Raw genomic sequence first — 13821 nt, 5'->3', positions numbered from 1 at the left:
GAGGAGGGGCATGGAGAAAGCAAAGGCAGGAAGAAAAATGAAGAAAAAACAAACACACATACACGCAGACCCGAAACCTACTTCTAGCACAATTATAATTTGGGGGTTTACCTGAAAGATTGATGCCAGTTATCTCTCAGCTCAGTTTATGCTGGACCACAATCAGCCTCCAGCTTTTCTCCTTCAATCTCGGCTCCAAATGATTCTGTCACCCTCCCTCTCTGCACATCAGCCCTAGTCTCCCCTCCCCCCTCCACAGTACCAGCCCTGGCTGCTGTTCATAGGGATGGACTTGGCTGCCTGCCTGGCCCCATGCCTGGAGCTGGCACTGCTGGCCAGGGGCGATCCCAGAGGCTGTGGTCCCTGTGGATGCTCTGGCTCCAAAGAGGGATCAGGAGCTGATCTATCCTGTAGGCAGTTTCGTGAAGTGAGATCAGGTAAGTCCCTGGGTCAGGTAAGTCCCTGGGTCTTCTCAGGTTTACTATCTACCTGTTATGGAAGATAATGACCATGACGGGCTAAACCACACAAGGACACAGGGTGACTGGAGACAGGAAAAGGAGAGAGGTGTGTGAACTAGTGTTACGGAAAGAAAGGTGGAGGGCTGACTAAGGGGAAGTGATGTGTGTTATGTGCACAGGGCTGCACGCTTCCTATGTATCATCCGCCTTTGACCTCACAGACACCTAGAGCTTGTCAGAGTTTTTAAAGATGAGCAAACTGAGGTTTCTTAACTACTAAGCAGGGGAACTAGGAAATAAAACCAGCCTGTCAGACTCCAAAGTTCACCCTGTGGGAAAGTTTCAGAGAAGCGGGTCTTGTTTGGTCTTTAAATGACTAGAAACACCACATGGAAAGGAAAGAGTCAAGAGTCAAAGGGTCAATCTGGTTGGTCCATGTGGAAAGGAGATTTAAAACATTTAGTAATAGTGGTATCTTTTAAATTACACATATGTACTGAGGGGATTCCCATTAACTGTCACATTTAACCCACTACAAACCATATGAGGAAGATACTATAATTCTTTTTACAGAGAAGAGAACTCAAGAGTTTAAGGAATTTGGCCTCCAGTCCCAGAGCCAGTCTACAAAGGAAAAGGGATTCAAATCCAGGCAGTCTGACTTCTACACTCTCCATTCTTCATCACTGGCCTCACTACTATTCTCTGCTATGACGTGTCCCAAAGACACACCTTTCTCCCATGGAGATGGGTAGGTACATTAGCAACACCTAAGTGTACCAGAGATACAGAGTAAACTCCCAGGAAGCCTTGGTTCTGGTCTGGTATCTCTAAGCAGTGTGAGACATTGAACAAGTCACTTAACCTCGCTGAGTCTGTGTGATCCCAACATTAAAATGAGGAGTTTAGACTAGTCCTTCCAAGTTTAATGTTCTGGGACCACCTTCACTTTTTGGCATGCAAAGAGGCTAACGATCAAAATTTGCAAGACTGCTTAGTAAACAGTTCTCTCTTGCCCAAGCCTATCAGACCCAAGAGAAAATAAGACAAGAAGTCGTAAAGGAGGAGAGAGAAAGCGGGGGCTACTCCAGTCTGAGTAAGGGGTGAAAGATTATACTATTTTTGCAGGTCTGCCTCTCTGTAGTCATCTTAGTTTGATCTCTTCAGGGTCAGCAATAGGCCCTGGCATATGGAAAACAGACCAGAGCGAGCTGGCTCATTGCTGCAGCTGGTTGGGTCAGGAAGGCTCACTCAGAGGAATGCTGCGTTGGCTGCTAATGGGGAGCCTGTCACCCAAGGAACAACCTTGTGAAATGAGGAGCTAAAACACAGGAGGCAAATGCTGGCACCAAAAATCAGTGTCAACAAGGCACTTGCAATCTACTTTGAGACTTCCTGGAGAGAAGGGACCAGTCTGATTTAACCATCCCATTCTGTTCCCATCTAGTGTCTATTCAGAAGCAAGAAACCACTGACAAATGCTGGTATTTCTATATAGTGACAATGAGAAACCCCTTTCCAACTTTCATCAGTCTGTGGAGCCAGCTGGGTGCATGTTTTTATGTCTTACTATATATGCCAGACACCCAAGGGCCAGAGAACATGATTTCCTCAGACAGCTTTTCTCCAACTGCCAGGGGCTAATGCGCTACACTTGCAGAAACCATCCCCCCCCTTGGGAGTCTCAAAGGAAGCCCACAAGAGCCTCTTGATCCCACCTGGCAGCTACAGATGCTGAATGACCTGAGAAAAAGATAGGAAATGGGTGGTGGCCATTTGTAAACTACTTCCTAGAAAGTAAACTTGCAAAAATAACAAGGAGGTTAAGAGTGAAGGAGTACTTTAAATGCAGAGTCGCCTGCTGTCACTTGGAACTTGGGCCTTACAAGATCACCTTTGGAGATTAGGTCTTACCCAGAGCTACTTGGGAGGGAAAGCTGTTCCCTCTGCCAAAGCAAACGAGACCCGTCTGCTGCTATTTTCATGCTTTTAAAAGACTTTTTGTCCTAAAATGTACTACAGCAGCAAGCTAAGACAGCACTTCCAGTTAGGGTTGGATAGGAACACATGACTTTCTACATCAACAAATCTCAAAAGCGCAAATGAAAAGAAAAGGGCTTAAAGAAGGCGTTGGGGGAGGGGAGGGGACTTAAAAAAAAAATAAACCAACTGGTTATATTTCTATAAAATAATCTTAGGTCACATGACTAAGACCAGCCAGCTTTCCACAGAGTAATTTTCTTTTCTTTTTAAAGTGTTATTACTGTTCCTTACCTTGCATACTTCAAATATACTAGAGTAAGAATATATATCCAACTAAGGCCAGAGGACCGAGGCCAGTATGGGCTGGCTAGAACAAATACCACTTGCCAAATGCAACCAAGCCAACACACGCATGTACTATAAAGTTTCCAAATACCAAATAATGAAGCATTTTTGGTCTCTGAGCTCCAGTAATGAGCTACATGTTTAATCCCATATGACTCAAAATAACCAAAAAAGGGCCATATCATTTTACTGACCCACACTTGGAATCTTTTTGCTGTCACTATTGATCAGGACAGACTACCCACTTATGTGCAAAGCAGGCATCATTAAGGGGCACCAGATTTCTAGGTTGACTACTCTGTTTCTGTACAAACTTTTTCAATTTCCTTCCTGGTCTAAGACCTGAGGGCTGTGTTGGATCTGTGCTCTGTGGCACTGTAATAAAAATGGCATGCCTGTTTGCACTCTTCATCTCTGGCTCTACACTGCTTGTTTTCTTTCTTAGGATGCAGCAGCCTCATTAGGCCCTGCTGAAGGTAAACCAGTGATTAGGCACTAATTCCCGGCTTCCAGTTAGCATATGGATACCAGCCACCCTAGAGGCTTACCTGATTGTGGTTGATTAGTCCTCAAACACCCAATTACCACATCACCTGTGCACTTTTCAGTCTCCTTCTGAGGAATTCAGTAGTCACAAATTGAAAATTAGTTAACTAGAGATCAGCTTTGTTTTTTGCCCCTAAGTAAAAGAAAGGCAAGAAAGGAAACTGAAATGAGTCAAAAGATGAGGAACGAACCCAATATAAAGATGATAAATGACTGCATCCAAACGTCTAAAGGGGCACCAGAAGTACCACAAATGTATAGATGTGGTTTCTAGAGCCACATTTCCTCTAAGAATGCCTCAGGTTCATCATGTGATAACTAATCAATCTCTTAAATGTCTGCTAATTCTTTAAAAAAAAAAAATCCAAATCCATTAAGGCCACATTTATCAGTTTTTTTCCTAGAGGCCCATGATGGAAGCTGACTGCTAATGCACAGCAGACGGGAAGAAGCAGAAGGAGAGAAGAGCTGTATAATAAAAGAATATCTGTTTTCAACCACATCAGTAAACTGGTCAGAGAAGTGAGGCCACTAAGGCTTTCTATCCTGCTGCCAAATTCAAAAATATTACATAGTTAGTCTGTAAAGTTTAGAAAATAGAAGCATAAAGATAAAAAAAAAAAAAGTCCCCTAGTATCCCACTACTTACAATTAATATCTGAGTATGTCTTTTCAGTCTTTTACATGAGCACATATGGATGGCACAAGTAAAATACATGCATGTCCATATTATGCACATGGACTTTCAAACAAATGTGGGGTCATACCGTACATTCTATTTTGTAATCGTTTCCGTTGAACATTTTTTCATATAAATCTTGTGCTCTCATCCAACGCTTTTAAAGAGCAGCAATTCAATGGTAGTACTGGTATCACCACTAACACACTAGTTACGTTATGTAACCCAGAGACTATTTATAGCCTACTATTCATTCTGTCAAAAATTCGGTGCTGTACTGCAGAGGGTGTGCAAAAAAAAGGTTGAGAGGGGCACCTGGGTGGCCCAGTCAGGTAAGCGTCCCACTTCGGCTCAGGTCATGATCTCACAGTTCATGGGTTTGAGTCCCATGTCAGGCTCTGTACTGACAATTCAGAGCCTGGAGCCTGCTTCATTTTCTGTGTTTCCCTCTTTCTCTGCCCCTCCCCACTTGTGCTCTGTCTCTCTCTCTCAAAAATAAATAAACATTAAAATTTTTTTAAAAAAAGATTGAGATTCTCTGTTGAAACATATTTAATATTCAGATAAGTCTTCCCCTGAATGGAGGTACCATAATAGGCTGATTTATGTCTCATTGTTGGACATTTAGCTTGCTTCCAATACTTCACTATTATAAATAATACTGTGATAATAAACAGAACAGGCAGTTAAAACTCAGCACATTTATAATTATTTCCTGAGAATAAATTCCTGTAAGTGGAACCAACAGATCAAAGGATTTGCAAACACACACACACATATACAATTCCAATCTGAATTCCAAAGAATATCAACTTGTATAATGGCAATGTACTGGGAGTGTGTATTTCTCCCAACATTATCTTGTGATATTTGTCAACTAATTCAACCTCTTTTGAAAAATCCTTACCAAAAGCACATTAAGACATTATATTGAAGGGGAAATATCAAACCACCAAAGGAGAATGGAAACAGGTAAAGAAAGATCACTTGCTTCACTGTAAATCACATCAAAAAGGCTGACAAATCCAAGGATTCTGGCTTCAAGGATTTCAAGACAGTGTTGTTAAATGATGCAGAGTGGGGGGCAGAAAAAGATTACTCGTAAGGACACCTTTTAATTCTATCTAAATTGACACCCACTTGTCTGCTTCCCCAGTACCTAGGCTCTGCATCAGGTGATTACCTAGTTTTCACTAGAAGAGCCTTCTCTTGAACTCTTGGCCACATAGTTCAGGGGCTAAGAGTTCACCCAAGAGTTGGGTGGGGTTCATAATGGACTATGTGACTCAGGCCCACCAGAGCCTCACATGCCCTTGGCTTCAACTGACTGGGTTAGGGTTATGCAAGAGACCTAAGCAGACAGTGAATCTTAGCACTGCAAGTATGGGAAGTTGGAGCTGCTGTAGTCATCTTGAAAGAGCCACCAGAGAAAATAATAACGCCTATCAAAGAGTCACTGTGAAGATTAAATGGTCCCTTCTTATCAAATGGGTCTCAACTTAAATGTATATAAGACTCAAGAATAAAATCACTGCCAAGAGACAAGGATAAAATGAGTTTTCAAGGCATAATCTGTACCCAGAATCCAACTGTACTACCTAAAGTCAGATCAAAGCCTGAACTCCAGTTATGTGAGCCAATAAATTCTTTTGCATAAACCGGGTATCAGGTTTACTGCCACAACAGAAAGAGTCCCTACCAACACACTGCTATGTCACTCCAAAGAAAGAAGGTCTGATGCCTAGGCTCTCTGATTCATCATCCAGAACCAATTTACTAGGCCACAATTTCAACCCAATACATCAAAGGAATCCATTAGCTGAACACCAGGACCAATAATCCCAAACTCAAGCAAACTGTAAAATTCTATTACAAGTGGGTGGGCCACTAGGATGCCATTTATTTTTTTTTTTTTTAATGTATGAAATTTACTGTCAAATTGGTTTCCATACAACACCCAGTGCTCATCCCAAAAGGTGCCCTCCTCAATACCCATCACCCACCCTGCCCTCCCTCCCACCCCCCATCAACCCTCAGTTTGTTCTCAGTTTTTAACAGTCTCTTATGCTTTGGCTCTCTCCCACTCTAACCTCTTTTTTTTTTTTTTTTTTTCCTTCCCCTCCCCCATGGGTTTCTGTTATGTTTCTCAGGATCCACATAAGAGTGAAACCATATGGTATCTGTCTTTCTCTGTATGGCTTATTTCACTTAGCATCACACTCTCCAGTTCCATCCATGTTGCTACAAAAGGCCATATTTCATTCTTTCTCATTGCCACGTAGTACTCCATTGTGTATATAAACCACAATTTCTTTATCCATTCATCAGTTGATGGACATTTAGGCTCTTTCCATAATTTGGCTATTGTTGAGAGTGCCGCTATAAACATTGGGGTACAGGTGCCCCTATGCATCAGTACTCCTGTATCCCTTGGATAAATTCCTAGCAGTGCTATTGCTGGGTCATAGGGTAGGTCTATTTTTAATTTTCTGAGGAACCTCCACACTGCTTTCCAGAGCGGCTGCACCAATTTGCATTCCCACCAACAGTGCAAGAGGGTTCCCGTTTCTCCACATCCTCTCCAGCATCTATAGTCTCCTGATTTGTTCATTTTGGCCACTCTGACTGGCGTGAGGTGGTATCTGAGTGTGGTTTTGATTTGTATTTCCCTGATAAGGAGCGACGTTGAACATCTTTTCATGTGCCTGTTGGCCATAGGATGCCATTTAAAAGCTGATGTTACTAATGAGCAAAAGAACCTTTCCAACTGCAATTTTTATCACCTTTGGCCTCCTTCAAGCAGACAGGCCACAGAGCACTTAACAGCTGCTTTATTCTGTTGTGTACACTTTCTGTCATCCTCATGTTCCCAAGGAGGAACCTCCTCCCAGCACTCAGACACCACGTGAAAAGCTGTAAAGCAAGAGCTCCTGGAAGTCTTCCTCTGTATAGTAACAACATGATCAATCTTCCAGCTGAAATAGGTATCTCATCTAAACCACATCCTATGAAACTGAAAGACCAGATCTGACCAGAATTTGACTGCCCTCTTGGTTTCAGTTACTATTGCTGAAACCATTTCTCTTTGGTTTCAAGCACTGAAGAGCCTATTTAGAAAGTATTCCGGTTTTTTGAGATCGAGCCCCATGTTGGGCTCCATGCTAGACTGGAGCTGTTGAAGATTCTCTCTCCAGGGGCACCTGGGTGGCTCATTCAGTTAAGCGTCCAACTCCTGATTTCAGCTCAGGTCTTGATCTCACAGTTAGTGAGTTTGAGCCCCACATGGGGCTCTGCACTGATAGTATGGAGCCTGCTTGGGATTCTCTTAATGGATAAAATAAACTTAAAAAAAAAAAAAAAAAAAAAAGATTCAGGGTGCCTGGGTGGCTCAGTCAGTTGGCATCTGACTTCGGCTCAGGTCATGATCTCACAATTCTTGAGTTCAAGCCCCATGTCGGGCTCTGTGCTAACAGCTCAGGGCCTGGAGCCTGCTTCGGATTCTGTGTCCCCCTCTCTCTCTGCCCCTCTGCCACTCCCGCTCTGTCTCTCTCAATAATAAATAAACATTAAAAAAAAATTATCTCTCTCCCTCTCTCTGCCCCTCCCCCGCTCATTCACACGTGCACCCACTCTCTCTCCCTCTTGAAAGACAGCAAGACAGAAAGCAAGAAAGAATTCAGGTTTTAAAAACTGTGACAGTAAATGCTCGTTTTTGTGTGTCTTTATTGGAAATCCATTCCCTGCAGGTTGAAACTTGAGGCCCCAAGGTTTGGGCTTTTTTTTCCCCCCAGTTACTTATTTCACAGATGCGTACTCACATGGCATGAAGCCAAAGTATTCATTAACACGTGTAAAGATAAGCAGATAATTAAATCAAAATAGACCCCTATACCTGATGGCTGGGATCACAGTATTAGAGACTTGGTAAAAGACACATCTGATGATTCCAGCCCAGTTCTTGCCCACTTCCCGCCCATATTGACCTGCCAAAATTGCTGCCACCAAATGGTCACTGCAAAGCTATCAAAACTGTGCCCTAACAGCTAGGCCCTATTTTCATAAAACCGATTATGAGGAAATCCTAAAATAAAGCAGCAGTACCATAAGCTCTTTTGGTCATCAGTATCTTTGAAAATCTGATAGGACAGCTTTGGACCCAGAATAATCTGTAGATACATACAAATACACGCAAAGCTTGCATCCAATGACTGAGGTCTATGAAAATACATGGAACTTTTCCAAAATGCATCAGGATTTTATCTACACTGCAACCACATTGATTCTGTCCATCCAGAAAACCCACTTGCAGATAGTGTAGCTCCTACAGCTGCCCCAGTACAGTCTCATGCCTTCGGAGAAAGGCAGGACATGCTCTGCACACAGATGACTGAGTCTGTACAGTTCAGCTCTGTCTGCACCCCAGCACACACTTAATCACCCGTGCCTCGGTTTTCTCACCTAAAAACTAGGAAAATCAAAGGGTCACCGTGAAGAATAAATGGCTCCTTCGCATCAGGTGGGACTCCGTTCTAATGCTGAGATGCCTTTACTGTTCAACCAACCTCAAATTCCATCTCCATCCAATCTGACACACTATTTTATTTCTTCCCAGCACATTCCACTCTCTGAAATTCTTGTTAACTTACCTGTTGTCTGCTCCCACTACTAGAAGGCAAATGCCACAGGAGCAGGGATTTTATCTTATTCACCTCTTTGTCCTGTGCACCTAAGTTGTGCCACATAAGCAACAGTTTGATAAATATCTGTTAAGTGAATAATAGTCGCTGAGATCTACTGAACACTTCTATACAAGGCACTCACTAGTCTATGTACATTAAGTGTATTAACTCATGATTGAATAAATGAGGAGTCCAACATACTTAGCACTGTCCCTAGCACAAGTTAGAACTCAACAACTGGTAGCCATTTATACCAATTCTATGATGTTACCAAATACTAAAAGGGGGTTAAGCCCTAAGTATGGAGAATTTAATTTCACTTCTCCAGAACTGCTTCCTAAGGTCTAACTTCTCCTGGACTCCTCTCCTCCCAGTACTTCACTACCTTCAGAGAGAAGAGAGAGTAGGAACTGTCCCCTTATTCCCTACCTCATCATTTCCCAGATAATGTAAAACACAGCTTCTCAGCCAGCATATACCACTCTCCACATGCCACAAGCTAATTTTCACCTCAAACCCAACAAGAGCCAAAGTTAAAGTTGAAATAGAACATGTTCATCCTGTCAAGCCTCTCTTTAACCTGCACCCCAGCCCCTTGGAAAAAATTCACATTAATGATGGATATCGATATCACTCCGGCCTCTCCTTTTAGCAAGGGAGAAAGTCCAAAGAGTTCATTCAAGCCACTGCCATGTGGCACTCTAGGAAGCTCCAAGGGTTTGCCAGTCAGGTGAACTCCAGTAAAAAGCCTTCTGGTGCTGGTCTGAACTACATCTTCTCTACCTCAGTAAACTACGGCATCACACATTTAAGGTGTTTGGAGATGCAAGAGCAAAACCCAGCAGTTTTCTTGAATACTGCATATTGAACATGAAGAACACACAGCCATTTTATACTGCTATTCCACTGTTGTATTTACTAAAAGTCGCTTGATGACACAGTGGCTTTTAACTCTGAGGGTTAAAGAGCATACCTCATCAAAGATAGTAAGAGATACGGACCATCAAGGTCCTGCATCTCGTTAGAACCACAGGGGACAACGGACTATGTTTTAGATGACAGCAAGAAAAGAAAGGCCAAGAACGAAGGGCCTTCAAAGCTAGATGCATTTGCCAAGAAAGCAAAGGGCAGATTCCACCTCCGCTGGCTGGCAGGCAGGCCCACACATTCTGCTTAACCATGTGAAACAGCTAGCTTTTGCTCTCTCCGCCCCCGGGCCCAGTTATGATATTTGGGTAGCAACACCAGTGACTTTTCTAGGAGAGTGTTTTATAAAAATAGAGCTTCCAATTTTAGGTCTAAAATTGAAAAGAAAAATAGCCAGAATTAGAAATCTGTTTTAACACAATACATTGAAAATTACAAGTTTAAGTGCCGGTAGCTAAGGACGGGGATCACACCACCACATGACTTCTCAGTGAGTCACAAAAAATAGTACAGGTTTGTTGAACAGTGGACACCGGTAATAAGAGTTAAAGAGGTCCACTTGTGTCAGATGATGGAAAACCAAACGGACACTCCTGCATTTGTTTCAGCAATGGCAAAACAGACACAAATGAACAGCAGCAGCAATTTACAAGACAGAAATGTTCATACACCTTTTGTGAGGCTAGTCAAAGAGGAAATGTTTGAAACCCTGAATATGACTCATTTTTCAAAAGTTAAATCAGTTTAACAAGAAAAAAAGTCCTCTACACTATTAATAAATCACTAACTGAAACATTTCTGGATTTCTAATAGCCATTCTTGATTAACATACCTTTGTGTCAAAGCAAAAGCCAAGTGCAGGCATTTCACAGCAAACTGCTACCCTTTCAGTTATGAGAACCACTCTGGTGGAACTAGATGGGAGCAACAAGAATTAATCTTCAGGCCTAGATGGATACTGTCTTGATAATAAGACAATAAAGACCTCCCCAAAGGGCTTCTGGGTGCCATAAATTATATAACAAATCCACTTCTGCCAGGCAGCCAGGATTAACTCCTATTCACCCAGGGCACTACTCCTCAGTATCACCAACTGGCTTATCAAAATGAAAGTCATTATCCACCACTGCCCTGAGAAAGGCACAGCACATTTCTCACTGCTCATCAGTTGGCTGACACCAACTACTCACTGCAAGAGAAATCAACCTAACAATCTTATAAACAAATTTGATACTTGTTTCTTGCAGGCCAAAAGTTTTTTTAAATCCAGAAAGGAAAAGTATTTTGTTGGTTTCTCCTCCAGTAAGTTCTCCGGACTGAATTTTTATAGGAACTGCCTATGCTGACATTTTATTATAGTAGACAATTTGGGTTTTTTTTTTTATTTTTTTTTTTATTCATTTTTGAAGGAGAGAGAGGCAGAGCATGAGTGGTAGGAGGAGCAGAGAGAGAGAGACAGACAGAGAGACACAGAATTCGAAGCAGGCTCCAGGCTCTATGATGTCAGCACAGAGCCCGACGCAGGGCTCAAACCCATGAACCATGAGATCATGCCCTGAGTGGAAGTCAGACGCTCAACCAACTGTGCCATCCAGGCGCCCCTATAATAGACAATTTGTTATTTCTATTATGCATTCAAAGCTTGAATGCATTATGTATCCTTTACTCCTATTGAACATAAACATTCATGACACCAAAGCAGATAGCCAAAAATAACACGTGCACAGAAGATAAAGGATATTATTATTACATCTTAGATTACAAGTTCTAAGAAGGCAGGGAGTGTGCATGGTAACATGAAAAGAGCTAACTGGCATCTAACAAACATTTTCTAAAGAATAAGCACCTACTTTGTACCAAGCACACCGCACATATCTACCTACATGCATGGTACTAGCCAGTTTTACACAATCACGTCCACAAATGCTTACATGAGTTTTACAATGTACTACCCAACATTTTCAAATCATTTTACACATATGAACTAATCCAACAATCATACCCTAGTAGGTAGGTGTTATCACTGTTTTATAGATGAGAAAACTAAGACACAGAAAATACCAATAACTTATATAAGGGCACACAGCCAGCAAGTGGCAAAGCTAAAATTCAAAACCATGTTTTACTGTTTTTCATAATTAAGGATAATGCTTTTCAAACCCACAGTTTTTAAAATATGGAAATTTAAACTAACTCTTTCAAAAACCATACTAAAATAGTTTTTTGGGGTGCCTAGCTGGCTCAGTAGGTAAAACATGCAACTCTTGATCTCAGCGTTGTAAGTTCGAGCCCCAAGTTGGGTACAGAGATTACTTAAAAATAAAATCGTTAGGGGTGCCTGGGTGGCTCAGGCAGTTAAGTGTCCAACTCTTGATTTCGGCTCAGGTCATGATCTCACAGTCCTGAGACTGACCCCCGCTCGGGCTCTGCACTGGGCATGGAGCCTACTTGGGATTCTCTCTCTCCTCCCCCTCCCCTGTGTGTGCTCTCACCTCTCTTTCAAATAAAATAAAATAAAATCTTAAAAAAAATTTTTTTAATGTTTATTTATTTTTGAGAGAGAGGCAGACAGAGTGTGAGCAGGGGAGGGGCAGAGAGAGAGGGAAACACAGAATCTGAAACAACTCCAGGCTCTGAGCTGGCAGCACAGAGTCCAATGTGGGGCTTGAACCCACAAACAATGAGACCATGACCCGAGCCAAAGTCAGACGCTTAACCAACTGAGCCACTCAGGAGCCCCAAAATAAAATCTTAAAAAACAATTTTTCAAATAAAATGAATAGTTTTTTGTGTGGTATGTATAAGCTTTCAGTTACTGTGAAATGAGAGACAGAACAAGATCACTGCCTTCCACTTTAACTGCAGCCTTCAGTGAGAATGAACACTACCCCCTGACCAAATACACATGTAAATACACATATAACTCAAAAGTTTCATGAAGCAATATTTACCTTACCCTCACTTCTAGGATGCACTATAATTTATTCCTTTTCTTTAATTTGGTTTTTAACTTTTGATTATACTCACTAGATATGACCCACAGTGAGAAACTCTCAAGATCAAACTTAAAGGTCCCCTTCAATAGCCTTATTGTGCCAGACAAAATACTAGGCATTTTAGAGTCATGACAGCAGTTAATCCCCACATCTACCCTACGAAGTTGGTACTGCTGATACACTGAAATAATCTCAGAAAAAACCCACTTTACCCAAATCCCTACACTGTGGCACAGAAAAGCTCACCAAACTGTCCATCTGCTCCCCCAGTTTCCCAGGTTCTTTTCAGTGAGGTGGGGAAATGTGTCTATTTCTGGCCAATGAGCTGTAGGCAGTTGTGATTCTTATCGTTTCTAACCCTAAACACTGAGCTGGCACGTGACATCCCAGCCATCTCTTCCCCTGCCATGGTGACCAAGATAGTACACAAGAGTGGAATCTTCATTAGCCTGGGCCTCTGAGTGACTGTATAGAACAGGGCACCCTTCAGCCTACTGACCCATGCGGGACATCCAAACAATAAAGTTTTATCAGATTAAGGCAGACTTTATAAATTCTGACTCTTGACTATCTACCCATCCTCAGTAATTCTACAGTTCAGGCCCCTGACATCTTTATTGGAGCACCCTCACAAATACTTTCCCTACTTCTGGGATTGCTCCCTCCAACCTCTTTCACACTGTCACCGGAATGATCTTTTACACACACACACAAACACACACTTGACTATGCTGCATCCCTACTCAAAATTATTTAATAGTTCCCCTTCACCTACAAAACACAATCCCAAACTCAATAAGGCGTACAAAGAAAGCCCTTCTGAGTCTGGCCTCAACTACTGTCATTCTCCCCATCTCATATATTCCCCATCCCTCAGCCATAAACACCTGCCATTCCCCAAAATGCCACGGCTTCTCATGCTTAGGTTTACACATCCTGTTACCTCTACTGAACGCCATCTCACTCTCTGGTCTATGTCTGTCAAGCTCAGCTGAGATTTTTACCTCCCACAGGACTCCTCTCCTGACTCCTTCAAGCTGACCTAGAGCCTTTCTGCCCCTCCACATCTTCATTTATGGCAGATATTTTTTGGCAACGGTTTTACATTTTCTAGTTGTTCTTATGTCTCTTTTCCTACCACATCATAAGGGCCTTAAGAACAAGATACACAAAAGGCACTTAAATGTACCGGAATGAATAGCTGG

At 42.2% G+C, this 13821-nt stretch overlaps 1 protein-coding gene across 14 annotated transcripts in view; it reads right to left on the bottom strand.

The window, feature by feature from the left end:
• DCUN1D3 (defective in cullin neddylation 1 domain containing 3) overlaps positions 1-13821 on the bottom strand; it is a 35289-nt gene that overhangs the window by 7557 nt on the left and 13911 nt on the right. For 9 of the 14 annotated variants that reach the window (XM_042922107.1, XM_042922104.1, XM_042922101.1 and 6 more), the window contains one exon: positions 3338-3468. The exons of the other annotated variants lie outside the window; for them this stretch is intronic. The gene's annotated coding sequence lies outside the window, so the exon portion shown is untranslated. The remainder of the gene's footprint in view (positions 1-3337; positions 3469-13821) is intronic. 14 annotated transcript variants of the gene reach the window in all.

Source organism: Panthera leo, chromosome E3 (assembly GCF_018350215.1).
Source record: "Panthera leo isolate Ple1 chromosome E3, P.leo_Ple1_pat1.1, whole genome shotgun sequence".
NCBI lineage: Eukaryota > Metazoa > Chordata > Mammalia > Carnivora > Felidae > Panthera > Panthera leo.
The sequence above is the reverse complement of the archived record's forward strand: the minus strand, read 5'-3'. Positions and strand labels throughout refer to the sequence as shown.